Source organism: Benincasa hispida, chromosome 11 (genome assembly GCF_009727055.1).
Source record: "Benincasa hispida cultivar B227 chromosome 11, ASM972705v1, whole genome shotgun sequence".
Taxonomy (NCBI): Eukaryota; Viridiplantae; Streptophyta; class Magnoliopsida; order Cucurbitales; family Cucurbitaceae; genus Benincasa; species Benincasa hispida.
In genome coordinates, this window is record NC_052359.1 from 37,624,517 (window position 1) to 37,642,541 (window position 18,025).

General features: G+C 39.3%; 1 long non-coding RNA gene across 1 annotated transcript; it reads right to left on the reverse strand.

Moving 5' to 3' along the window:
* Window positions 1-2,189: 2,189 nt before the first annotated feature.
* On the reverse strand, window positions 2,190-9,645 carry LOC120091186. The gene is made up of 5 exons (XR_005485674.1): window positions 3,264-9,645; window positions 3,086-3,163; window positions 2,943-2,999; window positions 2,788-2,858; window positions 2,190-2,250 (listed from the first exon to the last, which is right to left on the reverse strand). It is a non-coding gene; the product is annotated as an uncharacterized LOC120091186 (long non-coding RNA).
* Between the last annotated feature and the right edge of the window lie 8,380 nt (window positions 9,646-18,025).

Consider the following 18,025-nt stretch of genomic DNA (forward strand, 5'->3'; position numbering starts at 1 on the left):
CCGCCACATTGAAATGGACCATCATGTTCAGAACGTGTTCTCGAACAGATGTACCCTCGTCCATTTTGGAGTTGAAGATGCATTTCAGAGCTTTGTGCTTGAGATGTCTAGACAGTTGTTCGAACATTCCCCTTAGGGAGTCCATGATCTCACGCGCAGAGACTATGGGCTCATGCTTCTTGGCCAACACGTAATTCAGACTAACCAAGATGTAAGCTCAGACTTTCTCGTTCGCCCCTGTCCATTTCTCATATGCCTCCAAACATTTTGAGCGGCAGTTTGAGTCGAAATAGGAGGACACTCTTGTGTAAGAATGAACCTCGGGTCATCGATGATAAGTATTGTATTAACGTGTTTTTCCAACTAGCGTAGTTTTCGCCAGTCAGTTTGTCGGCACTTAATAGAGCTAACGTGGAGGTTGCCATTTTAAAAGTTGCTGAAAAACATGAACACACTTAATAAGTCTATGTATTACCACTTTTAACACCAATTTTAGGTTTTAGCAAAATAGTTCTTATATACCCTAATTGAAATGACATTTATTTTGCAATGATGCCCTAGCGAGGCAGGACAAAAGTCACCGGTAGGGTGATCAGATGCCTCTTCACTAGGATGAGACATTCTTAACCATATGTTAATATTTAATAATTCCGCGTAAGTGTAACCCCTCATTTTAGGCTCTAAAGTTCTGCCCTAATGCGGCCACAGTAGGGAAAAATAGATTAGGATAAGAGATTAAAACGACATTATACTATATAGAAGATCAGATAAAGAGTCGTGCAAAACTACCATTCTTTAAGAGGACACTTTCAAGGTGTCTCAAGGCGATGCACAAAACGTTATCCAACCTAATGAGAGAGATTGTGGGATATGTTGTTACACGTCCTACTCCCACTTATTATGAACATTCTCTTCATTCACCTTGGTATTGACCTACCCAAACACCATCCTTTAAGGGGACACTCCCAGGATGCCTTGAGGCCGAGGATAGATCGCATGGTGTGTGAACTTTAGGGAGAAATGTGTAGAGGTTTAAGTGAAGTATCATATACCCCAATTACCTCCCACTAAATGTTCTACCTAGGGATTCATTAACTTAGACAATTCGGCTATTGATTTTATCTAAGTGTGGGTTTGATTTTCTAAAAAACAACTCTTGCTTTTGATAATTAAACAAGTTCGAATCAAGTCCCATTAAACACTTTAACATATTATCATTAAATTTGCATGCATGCAATAAATCTATCCAATTCACCTTTCCAGGTAGATTCCCAGGTAAGGGTGTTCTGTTTTCGTCAGCTTAAACACCCCAGCCTAGACAGAACCCGTTTTAGACAAAAGATCACTTATAGATAGATTTGGTACATATTTAATCTTTTATTAGTCAATTTAATCCCATTAAACTGAATAAAAGATTAAACTTAGGTTTCTAATCTCATTAGAATCCTAATCTTAAGTCTATCTCCATCAAATTTTAAAACTCTTTTAAAACATGATTCAAGCCTAAGTTTGCATGCATGTCTTTCTTATTGATTTAGTTCTAATTTCCATTATAACTCTTATAAAAGGAAACAACTAAAACCCTCCACATTGCTAAGCTAGACTAGGTATTTATAACTCTTATAAATTAATCTATGTGTCATGCTTCATGCAATGTTCATTCATTACTATATATAACTCTTATATAAATTGTAATGAACTAAGCATACATGCTTTCATACATCCTTATACTATAACACTTATAATATAAAGATGATGCATGAATATGCTTAATGCATGCATATATTATAACTGTTATATTATATGATGCATAAGCATGCTCTTATGTAATATAATCATGCAAGCCACTATATTATAACTCTTATAATATAAAGATGATGCATGAATAAATGTATGATGTAACGATCCGACCCCTTAGGACATAAGTTACGCTGTTACTAAATACATGCATGCATGGAACTTAAAACGACACCATTTTTATGGTAAAATAAATACTAAACAAATAAGGTAAGTTTAAAAGTCCTTCATTAAATTCAAATATTAAAACAAAAGAAATGGGTTACCCATAAATCATAAATGATAATAATAAGTCTGAAAACAATTCTTAATAGTAAGTTTCAAACATCAAAACTGAAAAGTTAAGAAAAACATAAAAAGAAATCTAAATCTCATGAGTGAAAGCATAAAATTGGTCCCAGTGGCTCGATCACGAATTCCGCTTGTCAATCGCCGGTGTATCTCTACCTTTACCTGAAAAAACAACATGAGAAAGGATGAGTATAAAATAATCAGTAAATAACCCCACTACTAAGGTCAGACTAGACATCTATGTCCTTTAGATGGCTACCTCTTGTGAATCCCGAAGGAAACACAACCCCTGGTGAATCCCGAAGGAAACACAATATCTGGTGAATCCCGAAGGAAACACAATATCTAATGGGCATCTAACTAATCGGTATAGACACTATCACAGTCTCAATATCACAATTATCCCAATATGGTTTTATAACATACATATACACCTCAACATCATGGCTATAAACACATGCACATACGCCTCAATATCTTCATATCAAATACAACCTCAGTGAATCAAGTATCATCTCTCACTAGCATGCAAGTATCTACGTGCACAAATAAATCTTTCGGATTCTCATACAAGAACATATATCGATCATATTATACTATCCGTTTATCATGCTATCGTTCTGTCATAATATTCATCTATCATGCTAGCATATATATAGTGTCTGGCCCGTGGGCAGTTCTAGTAGTAAGACTACTTACCTCAAAATTAAATCCAAATAAACCCAAGCAAGCTTATCTCCTCTTTGCCCAAATAAATCTTGAATCAAGCCCTAAAATTCATAAACCAAATTTATTCCAACTTTCGCAAATCCCAAACACATATTTAACTTATGACCAAACACCAAGATACTTACCTAACACGTGGTTCAGTCCAAAACCACTTTGAACTTCGATTAAAAAAAAAATCCAACCTAAATAGGGGTCACAACCAAAAAATGATAAATAAATCTTTAGCAGTTAATTTTAATCCAAAAGGGGACAAAGTCTTAACACTTACCAAAAATCCACCAAAAAATAATCTTTGAAGGTGTTGGACAGCCCGCTCTCAACTTCGAGATTCTCCAAAAGATTGAAGCTAAGGCCAAAAATATTATGGAGCAACATAAAATTAGGCACACACTCATTGGGCATCCAAAACCCATTCAATAAGAATCCAACAAAACATTAAATGTTACCCAAAATTCCAAAATTTGCGGAGATCCATGAGAAAATGGTTTTGAACCATGCAACGACGGTCGGTGAAGTCAGCAGTGATGTTCGACATTTGCTCGGCTCCTGCGGCGACGAAACCGGTGGCAGACCCAAACGATGGCGACTTATGGTCTGGGCACGAACGATCGATTGCGTTCGTGGGCTCTGGTGTGTGACGGCTAACGACGAACGACGTGCGGAGGAGCACGATGGAACAGGGCTGGATGGACGTGGGTCACGCGACTGGGTTTGCCGGCTTGAGGTTCGAGGCAGTGCGCTGGGGTAGGCTTTGGCCGCGAGATTTGAAGTCTCGACCGGATGGCTGGCTAGACGGCGCGACGTTAAAAAGAGGGGGAAAGGCTGGACGACGCTCAAATTTGGGGAAAAGGGTTTCACGGCTGCTGCTACATGTGAAGTTGAGGGGAAGGGAAAGGGGAAGAAAAATAAAAAGAAAAGAAAAGGAAAGGAAATAATTGAATAAAAAAAAGATAAAATAGTATATTTTGCTTTATTTTATTTTATTCTTTCCTTAATCCACGTTATTTCTTTAAATTTCCTCCCTTTCTAAGATAGAATTAACTCTTGCCATCAATTTCCAACGTAAATAATTTCCAACCTCAAAAATTAATCTTTGAATGTGTTGAACAGCCCGCTATCAACTCCAAGATTCTCCAAAAGATTGAAGCTAAGGCTTAAATTTTGTAGGCAACATAAAATTAGGCGCACACTCATTGGGCATCCAAAACCCATTCAATAAGAATCCAACAAAACGATGGCTGTTGAACCGTGTATCGACGGTCGGTGAAGTTAGCAGTGACGTTCGGCGGTTGCTTGGCTCCTGTAGCGACGAAATCGGCGGCAGACCCAAACGATGGCGGCTCACGGCCCGGGCGCAAACGGCTGGTTGCATTGGTGGGCTCCAGTGTGCGACGGCTGACGCGCGACGGACGATGTGCGGAGGAGCGCGAAGGAATGGGGCTGGACGGACGCGTGGGTCACGCGACTGGGTTGGCTGGCTTGAGGTTTGAGGTGGTGCACTGGGGGAGGCTTCAACTGTGAGATCTGAGGTAATGACCGGATGGCTGGCTGGATGGGGCGACGTCAAACGGAGGGGGAAAGGCTGGGTGCCGCTCGAATTTGGGGAAGAGGGTTTTAATGGGAAGGGAAAAGGGAAGAAAAAGAAAAAAAAAAGGAAAAGGAAAGAATTGAATAAAAAAAGATAAAATAATATTTTTTATTTTATTTTATTCTTTCCTTAATCCACATTATTTCTTTAAATTCCCTCCCTTTCCAAGATGGAATTAACTTCTACCATCAATTTCCAACATAAATAATTTCCAACGTTAAAAATTAAATTCCACAATTACACTTAAAGTCCAAAATTTCAAAAATACCCTCAATTAATAAAAATTACTGAAATTACATTAAAATAAAAATTCGGGGTGTTACATTGTTCTCTCCTTAAAGAACTTTCGTCCTCAAAAGTTCATTTCTGAAAAGGCTCCGGGTACTGGGCCCTCATTTCATCCTCTTGCTCCCAGATAGCCTCATTGAACTGGTGATTCTGCCACAGGACTTTCACAAATGCAATCTCCCTGCGGTGCATTGTCTTTACCTCTCTGGCAAGAATCTCTACAGATTTCTCCTCGTAGCTCAAGTTGTCATTCAACTGCAAGGGCTTAAAGTCAACTACATGGGATGGGTCTGTCACATACTTTCTCAGCATCAAAATATGGAAGACATTATGAACTAAAGACAGTGCTGGAGGCAATGCCAAACGGTAAGCTACGGGGCCAACTCGTTCCAAGACCTCGAAATGTTCAATAAATCTCAGACTCAACTTTCCTTTCTTGCCAAACCTCATAATACTTTTCATAGGTGCCACTTTCAAGAACATTTTAACACCAGTCTCAAATTCCAGGCCCCTACGTTTCACATCAGCATAGCTTTTCTGTCTGCTTTGAGCTATATGCATACGAGTCTTGGTCTTCTGTATTGCCTCATTCGTGGTCTCTACTAGTTCAGGTCCTAACAATTTCCTCTCTTCTACCTCATCCCAACACACAGGAGACCTGCAACTATTTCCATATAGGGCCTCAAATGGTGACATCCCAATAGTAGACTGATAGTTATTATTATAAGCAAACTCCATCAAATACAAGTTAGCATCTCAGTTTCCTGAAAACTCTATGGCACAGGCACGCAACATGTTTTTCAATATTTGATACAATCACTCTATCTGCCCATCAATCTGTGGATGAAAAGCTGTACTAAAATCCAACCGGGTCCCCAAAGTTGCCTGAAGACTCTTCTAGAAGTTAGACGTAAAACGAGGGTCTCTGTCCGACACGATGGACACAGGCACTCCGTGTAATCTCACTACCTCCTTCATGTATAACTGTGTCCACTTATTTACTGAAAAGGTGGACTTTCCAGGTATGAAATGTGCTAATTTTGTAAATCTGTCTACCACAACCCAAATTACAGTGAAACCTTTGACTGTCCCTGGCAACCCCATGATGAAGTCCATAGACACATGCTCCCACTTCCATTATGGAACCTTCAATGGCTTTAACAAGCCTGCTGGCTTCTGCCTCGAGGCTTTCACCTTCTGGCACACCAAGCACTTACTGAAGAACTCCGCAGTCTCTTTTTTCATATCACTCCATCAGTAATAATGTTTCAAGTCCTGATACATCTTGGTGCTGCCGGGATGAATAAAAAATAAGGAACTGTGAGCCTCTGACAACAACTCATTCTTAATATCATTATCATATCATTATCTGCTGGCACGCACAAACGTCCCTGATAGAGGAGATTCGCCATCCTGGCCTGACTCCACCCTATGAACTCTCCCTCCATATAAGGGTCACAACACTGCGCATCAATAATTCTCTGCCTTAGACTCAGTCACACTAACAACTGCGCTAACTGTGTCGTGACCATCCCCACTGCCACTGCAATTTCTGCCCGCTCTAGCTCATTGCACAAATGAGTTTGTCTAGTAATAAGGGCTGCTGAATGAGCCATTTTTTTGCTTAGGGCATTTGCCACAACATTTGCCTTTCCTAGGTGGTAACAAATTTCATAGTCATAATCCTTCACCAGCTCTAACCACCTTCTTTGCCTCATGTTCAACTTCTTCTGAGTGAAAAAGTACTTTAAACTCTTGTGGTCAGTGAAGATCTGTATCTTCTCTCCATATAAGTAATGCCTCCAGATCTTGAGAGCGAAAACCACTGCTGCTAATTCCAAGTCGTGTGTGGGATAATTCTGTTTATGCTTCTTTAACTGACGTGAAGCGTAAGCAACTACTCTGCCCTGCTGCATCAGTACGCATCCCAACCCCTTATTGGACGTGTCGCTGTAAATGACAAAACCACCTAATCCATCTGGTACTATAAGAACTGGGGCTGAAACCAACCTCTGCTTGAGATCTTGGAAACTGTTTTTGCAAGCCTCATTCCAAATAAAAGCTGCTTCTTTCCATGTCAACTGAGTCAATGGGGCGGCTATGCGAGAGAAGTCCTTTACAAATCGTCTACAGTAGCCTACCAGTCCCAGGAAACTGCGCACCTCACTGATTGAGGTTGGACGAGCCTAACTCGTAACTGCCTCAATCTTTGCAGGATCCACATAGACACATTTCTTCGATACTATATGTCCTAGAAAGGACACCTGCCTCAACCAAAACTCACATTTAGAAAACTTAGCATACAGTTTATTGGCCCTCAACGTCTCCAAAACTTTTCGTAACCCTATGTTCGGTCTCTGTCTTGGAATAAACCAAGATGTCGTCAATAAAAACAATCACAAAGGTGTTGAGGAATTCCTCGAACACCTTATTCATCAAATCCATGAACACTACTAGGGCATTTGTTAGACCGAACAACCTCACTATGAACTCATAACGCCCATACTTTGAATGAAAAACTTTCTTGGGTATGTCATTGTCCTATATTCTAAGTTGATGGTATCCTAACCGGAGATCAATCTTTGAGAATACCGAGCTCCCTGCAACTGATCGAATAAGTCATCAATCCTGGGGAGGGGATACTTGTTCTTGACGATCATCTTGTTCAGCTCTCTGTAATCAATGCACAACCGTAACGATCCATTCTTTTTTTCACAAACAAAATAGGTGCATCCCATGGTGACACACTAGGGCGTATGAAACCTTTGTCCAACAACTCCTGCAATTGGACCTTCAGTTCCCTCAACTTTGCTAGTGCCATTCGGTATGGAGTCTTCGAAATAGGGGTTGTGCCTGACTCCAACTCAATAGCGAAATCTATCTCCCGCTGTGGGGACAGTCCGGGAAGATCCTCAAGGAAAACGTCTGGAAAATCTCTCACTACTGGCTCTGAAGTCAAGGTGACTTCAGCCCTCTAGTGTCAACCACACTGGCCATAAAAGCCCTTGGTCAAACACTCTACTAGCCTTTAAAGCTGAAATCACTTTGGGTAGGACCACGACCCCAATCCCTTTAAACTTAAAACTGGCTCCTGTAAGGAGGTTAAAGATGACCTCCTTACGGGAGCAATCTATGCTGGCATAATTAGCAGTTAATCAATCCATGCCCAAAATCACATCAAAATCACGCATATCTAAAATTATCAAGGTCACATCTAATGTGTGATTTGCTATCTCTAGTACCTAACATGCTTTTATTTTTTTTGTAGCTAACATGATCTCTCCTGATGGAGTGGAAATAGATAGTGCAAAGGGCAAAGGTTCTGACTCTAACGTGGCATGCCTTACAAATACGAAAGATATAAACGAGTGCAAAGAGCCAGAGTCAAACAAAACTAAAGCACGGTGCCCCAAAATGGGAAGCGTACCTGTCACCATCGTGTTTGACTTCTCGGCCTCATGCCAAGTGGTAGAAAACACCCTACCCTCTGCTGTTGATGACTTGGGCCTCCTTGAAACGAGTTTACGGACTGGCCCCTGAGTTCAGGCATGTTCTTCCTTGGGACTTTCTCTGACATATGCACCTTCTGGCCACATCGAAAACAGATCCCAGAGCCGACTAGGCAACATCCCCAGTGTCGCCTACCATAAGTAGTACATATCGGCCTATCTTTCTTGACAATCACAACTTGGGAGCCCTGCTGTCCCCATGGACGTGGAACATTCACTGTGTTCTAGTTCCTCTACTGATGCTTAGGAGCCCTGAGCTCAGCTTTCCTTTTCTGACCTGCAGAGGTCCCAACCTCGAGTGACCTTCTGTACTCTTCTCCCGCCTGGGAGTCAGCATCAATCCTCATGGCGGCCCGTAGTGCCGCAACATACGTCTTGAGGTCATAAGCATGTACCAAACCTCGTAGTCCGCTCCTCAAACCTTGAATGAATCTCTCTATTCTCGCTTCCTCAGTGGCTACTAGTTTAGGAGCAAAGTGGGACAGCTTATCAAATTTCTACTCATACTCCACCGACATAACTCTCTGTTTCAAGTTCAAGAATTCTGTCTGCTTGTTGTATCGGGTGTTGGCCAAAAAATACTTCTCATAGAAACGCTCCTTGAACTGCTCTCAGGTTGTAAGTTTCCCACCAGTATCAATCATTTTCTCTCCTGAACGCCACCAGATTTTTGCATTGCTGTCCACATGAAAACTACACATTGGAGCTTGTGCTCTTCTGGGCACCTCATAAAACGGAAAATCGTCTCGATAAATTACAACCACATCTCTGCTTTGGTAGGGTCCTCTAACGATCCATCAAAGTAATGAGGGTCAAACTTCCTGAAATCCCTCAGATTTTTAGCCTCAAGGGACAGGCCCTGCATGTCTCTATCCTGCAGTCGGGTCTGCTTTAACTGCTTAGATGGCACCGATTCCTCCTGAGCCTAGTTCTGGGTAGTCTGTCCTGCCATCATGTTATGGATCAGCTCCTGCAGTTTTTCCATTAGGGAGGATGCAACGACTTCACTAATTCTGGCTTCCATTGCCTTCTCATCGACTTGGATCATAGGTGGATTTGGAGCTGTCAGGATAGTCTAACTACTCTCAACTCCCTTTTCCTACATCCCTCCTCTAACAGTCTTTCTTGTTCTAGGTTTAGGTGCCATTATCTGTCATGAATTCATAAATTAGCTATCTACCTCTGGGTCTTTCTCAGAAATCACGCTATTAAAATATTACATCATTAATCTTATATATGCACTGAAAACTTTCATTAGTACGACATACCTAGCGATGACAAGGAATCCGTTACTGGGCCACAGGGACTACCTAGACTTACGTAGTAAGTCAGTCTACAGAACCCAAAACATGGCTTTGATACCAACTGTAACGATTTGACACCCTAGTACTTAAGTTAGGCCGTTACTAAATACATGCATGCATGGAACTTAAAACGACACTCTTTTATGGTGAAATAAATATTAAATAAATAAGGTAAGTTTAAAAGTCCTTCATTAAATTCAAATATTAAAACAAAAGAAATGGGGTACCCATAAATCATAAATGATAATAATAAGTCTGAAAACAATTCTTAATAGTAAATTTCAAACATCAAAACTGAAAGTTAAGAAAACCATGAAAAGAAATCTAAATCTCATGAGCGAAAGCATAAAACTGGTCACAGTGTCTCGATCACGAATTTCACTTGTCAATCGCCAGTGCATCTCTACCTTTACCTGAAACAACAACATGAGAAAAGATGAGCATAAAATACTCAGTAAGTAACCCTACTACTGGGGTCAGGCTAGACATCTATGTCCTCTAGATGCCTACCTCTGATGGAACATAAAAACTGCTCTAGTCCTCATGGGACACATACGTACATGAAAAATTGATATTTATCTTACTGTAGCTAAGTATGCCCATTACCTCTGGTGAATCCCGAAGGAAACATAACCCTTAGTGAATCCCGAAGGAAACACAACCCCTGGTGAATCCCAAAGGAAACACAACCCCTGGTGAATCCTGAAAGAAACACAACCCCTGGTAAATCCCAAAAGAAACACAATATCTGTTGTCTTCCTTAAAGAACTTTTCGTCCTCAAAAGTTCATTTCTGAAAAGGCTCCGGTACTGGCCCTCATTTCATCCTCTTGCTCCCAGATAGCCTCATTGAACTGGTGATTCTGCCACAGGACTTTCACAAATGCAATCTCCCTGCGGTGCATTGTCTTTACCTCTCTGGCAAGAATCTCTACAAGATTTCTCCTCGTAGCTCAAGTTGTCATTCAACTGCAAGGGCTTAAAGTCAACTACATGGGATGGGTCTGTCACATACTTTTCTCAGCATCAAAATATGGAAGACATTATGAACTAAAGACAGTGCTGGAGGCAATGCCAAACGGTAAGCTACGGGGCCAACTCGTTCCAAGACCTCGAAATGTTCAATAATCTCAGACTCAACTTTCCTTTCTTGCCAAACCTCATAATACTTTTCATAGGTGCCACTTTCAAGAACATTTTAACACCAGTTCTCAAATTCCAGGCCCTACGTTTCACATCAGCATAGCTTTTCTTCTGCTTTTGAGCTATATGCATACGAGTCTTGGTCTTCTGTATTGCCTTCATTCGTGGTCTCTACTAGTTCAGGTCCTAACAATTTCCTCTCTTCTACCTCATCCAACACACAGGAGACCTGCAACTATTCCATATAGGGCCTCAATGGTGAATCCCAATAGTAGACTGATAGTTATTATATAAGCAAACTCCATCAAATACAAGTTAGCATCTCAGTTTCCTGAAAACTCTATGGCACAGGCACGCAACATGTTTTTCAATTTTGATACAATCACTCTATCTGCCCAATCAATCTGTGGATGAAAAGCCTGTACTAAAAATCCAACGGGTCCCCAAGTTGCCTGAAGACTCTTCTAGAAATTAGACGTAAAAACGAGGGTCTCTGTCGACACGAAGGACACAGGCACTCCGTGTTATCTCACTACTCCTTCATGTATAACTGTGTCCACTTTATTTACTGAAAAGGTTGGACTTTCCAGGTATGAAATGTGCTAATTTTGTTAAAATCTGTCTACCACAACCCAAATTACAGTGAAACCTTTGACTGTCCTGGCAACCCCATGATGAAAGTCCATAGACACATGCTCCCACTTCCATTATGGAACCTTCAATGGCTTTAACAAGCCTGCTAGGCTTCTGCCTCGAGGCTTTTCACCTTCTGGCACACCAAGCACTTACTGAAGAACTCCGCAGTCTCTTTTTTCATATCACTCCATCAGTAATAATGTTTCAAGTCCTGATACATCTTGGTGCTGCCGGATGAATAAAAAATAAGGAACTGTGAGCCTCTGACAACAACTCATTCTTAATATCATTATCATATCATATCTGCTGGCACGCACAACGTCCCTGAAGAGGAGATTCGCCATCCTGGCCTGACTCCACCCTATTGAACTCTCCCTCCATATAAGGGGGTTCCACAAACCTGCGCATCAATAATTCTCTGCCTTAGACTCAGTCACACTAACAACTGCGCTAAACTGTGTCGTGACCATCCCATGCCACTGGCATTTCTGCCCGCTCTAGCTCATTGCACAAATGAGTTTGTCTAGTAATAAGGGCTGCTGAATGAGCCATTTTTTTGCTTAGGGCATTTGCCACAACATTTGCCTTTCCTAGGTGGTAACAAATTTCATAGTCATAATCCTTCACCAGCTCTAACACCTTCTTTGCCTCAATGTTCAACTTCTCTGAGTGAAAAAGTACTTTAAACTCTTGTGGTCAGTGAAGATCTGTATCTCTCTCCCATATAAGTAATGCCTCCAGATCTTGAGAGCGAAAAACCACTGCTGCTAATTCCAAGTCGTGTGTGGGATAATTCTGTTATGCTTCTTTAACTGACGTGAAGCGTAAGCAACTACTCTGCCCCTGCTGCATCAGTACGCATTCCCAACCCCTTATTGACTGATCGGCTGTAAATGACAAAACCACCTAATCCATCTGGTACTATAAGAACTGGGCTGAAACCAAACCTCTGCTTGAGATCTTGGAAACTGTTTTTGCAAGCCTCATTCCAAAAAAAGCTGCTTCTTCCATGTCAACTGAGTCAATGGGGCGGCTATGCGAGAGAAGTCCTTTACAAATCGTCTAACAGTAGCCTACCAGTCCCAGGAAACTGCGCACCTCACTGATTTAGGTTGGACGAGCCTAACTCGTAACTGCCTCAATTCTTTGCAGGATCCACATAGACACATTTTCTTCGATACTATATGTCCTAGAAAGGACACCTGCCTTCAACCAAAACTCACATTTAAGAAAACTTAGCATACAGTTTATTGCCCTCAACGTCTCCAAACTTTTCGTAAACCCTATGTTCGGTCTCTGTCTTGGAATAAACCAAGATGTCGTCAATAAAAACAATCACAAAGGTGTTGAGGAATTCCTCGAACACCTTATTCATCAAATCCATGAACACTACTAGGGCATTTGTTAGACCGAACAACCTCACTATGAACTCATAACGCCCATACTTTGAAATGAAAAAACTTTCTTTGGGTATGTCATTGTCCTATATTCTAAGTTGATGGTATCCTTAACCGGAGATCAATCTTTGAGAATACCGAGCTCCTGCAACTGATCGAATAAGTCATCAATCCTGGGGAGGGGATACTTGTTCTTGACGATCATCTTGTTCAGCCCCTCTGTAATCAATGCACAACCGTAACGACCATTTCTTTTTTTCCACAAACAAATAAGGTGCATCCCATGGTGACACACTAGGGCGTATGAAACTTTGTCCAACAACTCCTGCAATTGGACCTTCAGTTCCCTCAACTTTGCTAGTGCATTCGGTATGGAGTCTTCGAAATAGGGGTGTGCCTGACTCCAACTCAATAGCGAAATCTATCTCCCGCTGTGGGACAGTCCGGGAAAATCCTCAAGGAAAACGTCTGGAAAATCTCTCACTACTGGCTCTGAAGTTCAAGGTGACTTCAGCCCTCTAGGTGTCAACCACACTGGCCATAAAAGCCCCTTGGTCAAACACTCTACTAGCCTTTAAAGCTGAAATCACTTTGGGTAGGACCACGACCCTAAAAAAAAAGAAAAGAAAAGGAAAGGAAATAATTGAATAAAAAAAAGATAAAATAGTATATTTTGCTTTATTTTATTTTATTCTTTCCTTAATCCACATTATTTCTTTAAATTTCCTCCCTTTCTAAGATGGAATTAACTCTTGCCATCAATTTCCAACATAAATAATTTCCAACGCCAAAAATTAAATTTCACAATTATACTTAATGTCCAAAATTCCAAAAATTCTCTCAATTAATAAAAATTATTGAAATTACATTAGTAATAAAAATTTGGGGTGTTACACATAACCTATGGTGGGATATAAAACTATATGGCATATTATATGACATATAATTTAAACATACATCTCATGAATATTCATCAAAATTAATGGATTGGGGTGGTTAGCCTAAAAAAAGGAAAATAAAAGCTATCTATTACATAAACCATCGAGTAAACCGATTTAAACAGGCGAACTGGGTCTTGAACCACCTGGGCGAAGCCTCACTCCCTGATCGTGTAGCTTTTCCTTGTGATCGTCTAGTAAAGTTGGTCAAGTAACCACGACCGTGTAGCAACGATCGAGTACCTTTGACTATGCGATGAAGCATGAAGACCACTAATTGTGTAGCACACTGAGAATAACACCTGCCTAAACGATTGAGTAGACGACAACTATGCGATGAAGCATGATCGTCTAGATGATCAAGGAGCAAATGTCGAGTAACACTTACCGAGTGATCGAGTAGCCAGTGACTATGTAATGAAGCATGTTGGCCTACACGATCGTTTAGTGCGCACGCTTACCATGCAATGAGTATCCCATACTCAGTGATCGTTTTCCCCCATCGTTTACACGATCGAGTAGCCAATGCAACATGAACAAGTAAACTCTTTACTCGATTGTGTAGCATTAGCCATACAATCATTTAGTAAATGTTACACGATCAAGTTAGAAATTTTCTACTCGATCGTTTAGTTAAATCTAAACGACCGTTTAACCTGAGCTACACGAACTGACCAACCTTTGTCTTCTTCTTCCTTGAAGTATACTACATCTCCATGCCTTGAAGCTTCATCAAGAGCGACTCTTACAGACTCAAACTCTTTGAATTACAGACTCGATAGCAAGTTAATATGTCAAAAAACACAGGGGCCCTACAATTAACCTTGAAATGTAAAAGAAAGCAAGAAACAAAGGCAATCATCCCAGAAACTCCATTAATTTACATCCACAAATACATTTAACACTTAAACATAATGTAGACATGCTTAAAACCCACTAAGAATGTAAATGCAATTCAATACATCATTGGATTTGGAATATCAGAACAACCTGGCTCTGATACCATTTGAAGGATATCTTATTCAAGAGAACCAGCGAGCAGGAGCAAGATCTTTTCAAACCCATTGTGAAAGAATAAAGCATTTACAGATATACAACCACAATTATGCATTATAAAGAAAATTATAGCATGCTTTCTTAACTTAAAAAACAAAGAGAATCAAGTGACATACCTTTGAAGAACTTTTCTTCACGTATTCCCTCGATCTACACGGGTCAGACATCCCACCAAAGTCTAAATGATCATAAACGCAACGAACGACCAGTGTAATCACGGACTGTTTAATCCTCGAACGACAACACTCGATACTACCACTCAGTTACCTTGGTATTCTCGGAAAGAGAATCTAAGAGGTGTAGACTCTGTGTGAATTTGGTAGAGGGAAGAAAAATGTATACGATCGAGTAGGTGGGAGAAAGTGTTAGTCTATCATATAGACACTGGGTACTCGATCGCCTAGTAACGAGGAGCAATCGTTTAGCAAACTCGCTTGGTTGTTTACTCTCTTGAAAGGGCTATCGTATAACTTTCTTTCACTCGATCGATTGGTATGCAACAATGCTGTAATTTTTCAAAAGATGAAAACTCTTTTCATTTTATTCTTCAGTTATTAAAACTGAAAATAACATCCCATTTGCACAGTTAACGGAGAAAAGAAAACAACCAACGAACAATTATCTCATAATTGTTTCTATTATATATAAATATAATAGCTAATTTATTATATTATATTTATAACCTATAGTTTTAGTATCACATTATATGTAATATATCAACCATAGTTCTTTTCTCTTTGATTTAATATAAATCATATTTATATTAATTCTTCTAATTAATTCCTCTAATACATCAAATCAATTATATCACATATAATTGAATCAATTTAATTATATCATGTATAATCAAATTTTCTCTTGTTAATTTGAACACTTCAAACTAACCCAAAAACTGATTCTCAACTTGAATCCATTAAGCTACCAAGGGGACCTTATAGGCCTGTAGCTTGAATCTCCAATGGTACGTGAATAACTAACTAAACTCTTTAATCATGATATCCACCATCCGTTAACTGTCGGACACTCCACTAAATACCAACAACTGCACTCTTCTCACTACATATATATTTTTGTGTCCATTGGATATATCCAATCAACAGTACGATAATCTTTCACAGATCGCTCGTAAGTATAGCTGCGCCAATTTATCATTTTGCCCATGTAGTTACATCTAACTTCTTAAGTACCACTGATTTCTCTAATGAACAATAAATCATAGTCATACTATGAGTGAACACTTCTCGGGTCATGAGAAGGTGTGACACCACATTGTTCAAGCCCCTGAATCAGCCCTTAAGGGAGCAATCTATCTACTTACCTCTACTTCGGGGAAGGAGTGAATTTCATCTTGTGTAGCAAAGTTCCCAGCTCCTCAATCAGATAAATTCCCAAAGTGGTAGGTTTGAGTTGGCGATCTGGCCACTAGCACCCATGAAAATCAAAGGACCGCCCTTATAGGCAGGAGTTCCCAACTCACTCAAGATTAAGGTCATGTTACCTATGGTCATCCTAGTGAAATAAAAGTCTCTGTCATGAACGACATTACATAACGAGATTAAACATTTCGTGGTCTGGTCTTATACAAACTCTTTTGTATAGGATACCCCCGTTCGCATGTCTCCACATGAATGATCAGGATTAGACCATCTGTAGCACTTTACAACACTTGTAACATCTACAAAGTGGGTCGTATTCGTAGTGGCACAAGGATAAAATTTCCCTCCTTTATCCATATACTGCAAACCATTTAGGTTATCACTTAAGGCATGATCCACTTGTATGTCTCCACTTACATGCTTAAGTTACAACAATAACCAGAGATCTTAATTTATAGGTTTGTGAGTAATGCAACTAAAATATCTCATATTTCATAGACAATAGTGAAGAAAATATCTCATATTATTACATCACAAATGTTTGTTCATACATGTGTTTACAAACTACAGGGCCCTACGAGATTTAAGGCATCAACCCCAACAGTTATCCTATAGTTATGGTAACAACATAACTGTATAGTTATGTAAAGTATAGTTAGTGTTATGAAGTTGAGTTTGAATTTCAGTTTGTGGTTAAAATACGTGAGGTTTTAAGTTAGAATAAGTAGGGTTTTCAATTGAGTTATAAATTCTATATTTGGAATGAAAATAATTTAGAGATGAGGTATATGCTATATTGAGTTTTTGCTAAAAATAAGTGGAGGGTGGGGGGGAAGGTAAGGGAGAATTCAATAAACTTCATTTTAATTTGTTCATATTCTTATGTTGGGTTTAAAATTGGTAAAGGGTGTCTCAATTCTTATGTGTTAGTTTGTTTCAATTCTTAATTATGTTGGTTTGTAGATTGGGATCGAGAATATATATATATATATTGGGGGGACCATTTGAATTTGTTCATATTCTTATGTTGAGTTTATGTATTGTAGGGGGGAGGGGGTGTGAGTTGGTTTGTTTAAGTAAATGTAGATATGTGTTGGTTTGTATATTGGATTGAGAATAATTTGGAGATGGGTATATGCTATAAATGATGGTGGGGGAAGGGGGTTAATTATGTTGACATTGTTATTTGTGTATTGAATTTGAGTTTAAAATGTGTAAATACGAGTGGTTTGAATATTAAGTTATTTGTATTTTGAGATTGACAATACTTTTGAGATGGGTATATGTTACATTGAGTTTGTGGTTAAAATATAAGTGGGGGGAGGAGATTGAATAAACTTAGGTTTGAGATTGAAATATGTAGATATGAGTTGGTTAGGTTTAAGTTGGGTTTTAAGTTCTATATTAGATTTGATATTGAAATATATAGATATGAGTTGGTTTGTTTCAATTCTTAATGTTCTCAGTTGAGTTTTAAGTTCTATATCATTGAGAATAAATTTGAGATGAGTATATGCTATTTTGAGTATGTGGTTAAAATAAGTCGGGGGAGGGAGGGAACAAGGTGATTGTCTAATTATATTGAGATTGTTATTTGTATTTGAGTTTGAGTTTAAAATGTGTAAATACGGGTTGGTTTGAAGTTAAAGTGGGTTTTATTTGTTAATGTTCTTATATTGGTTTTAAAGTTGGTATAGGGCATAAATGTATAATTATGATTAAATTTAAGTTGGGTTTTAAGTTATATATTGAGTTTGAGATTGAAATATGCAAGTTTGAGATAGTTTGTTTCAATTCATTAATGTTCTTAGTTGAGTTTTAAATTCTATATTCATTTTGAGATTGGTAGTATATTGAGAATTAAACTTATTTAAATTTGTATTTTGTAGGTATCTCAAGATTTATGTTAAAGATGCGACAAGCGTAGTTAGGTCGTAGAATTGTGTTTTATAGGTAGTTTGTTATCATGTAATC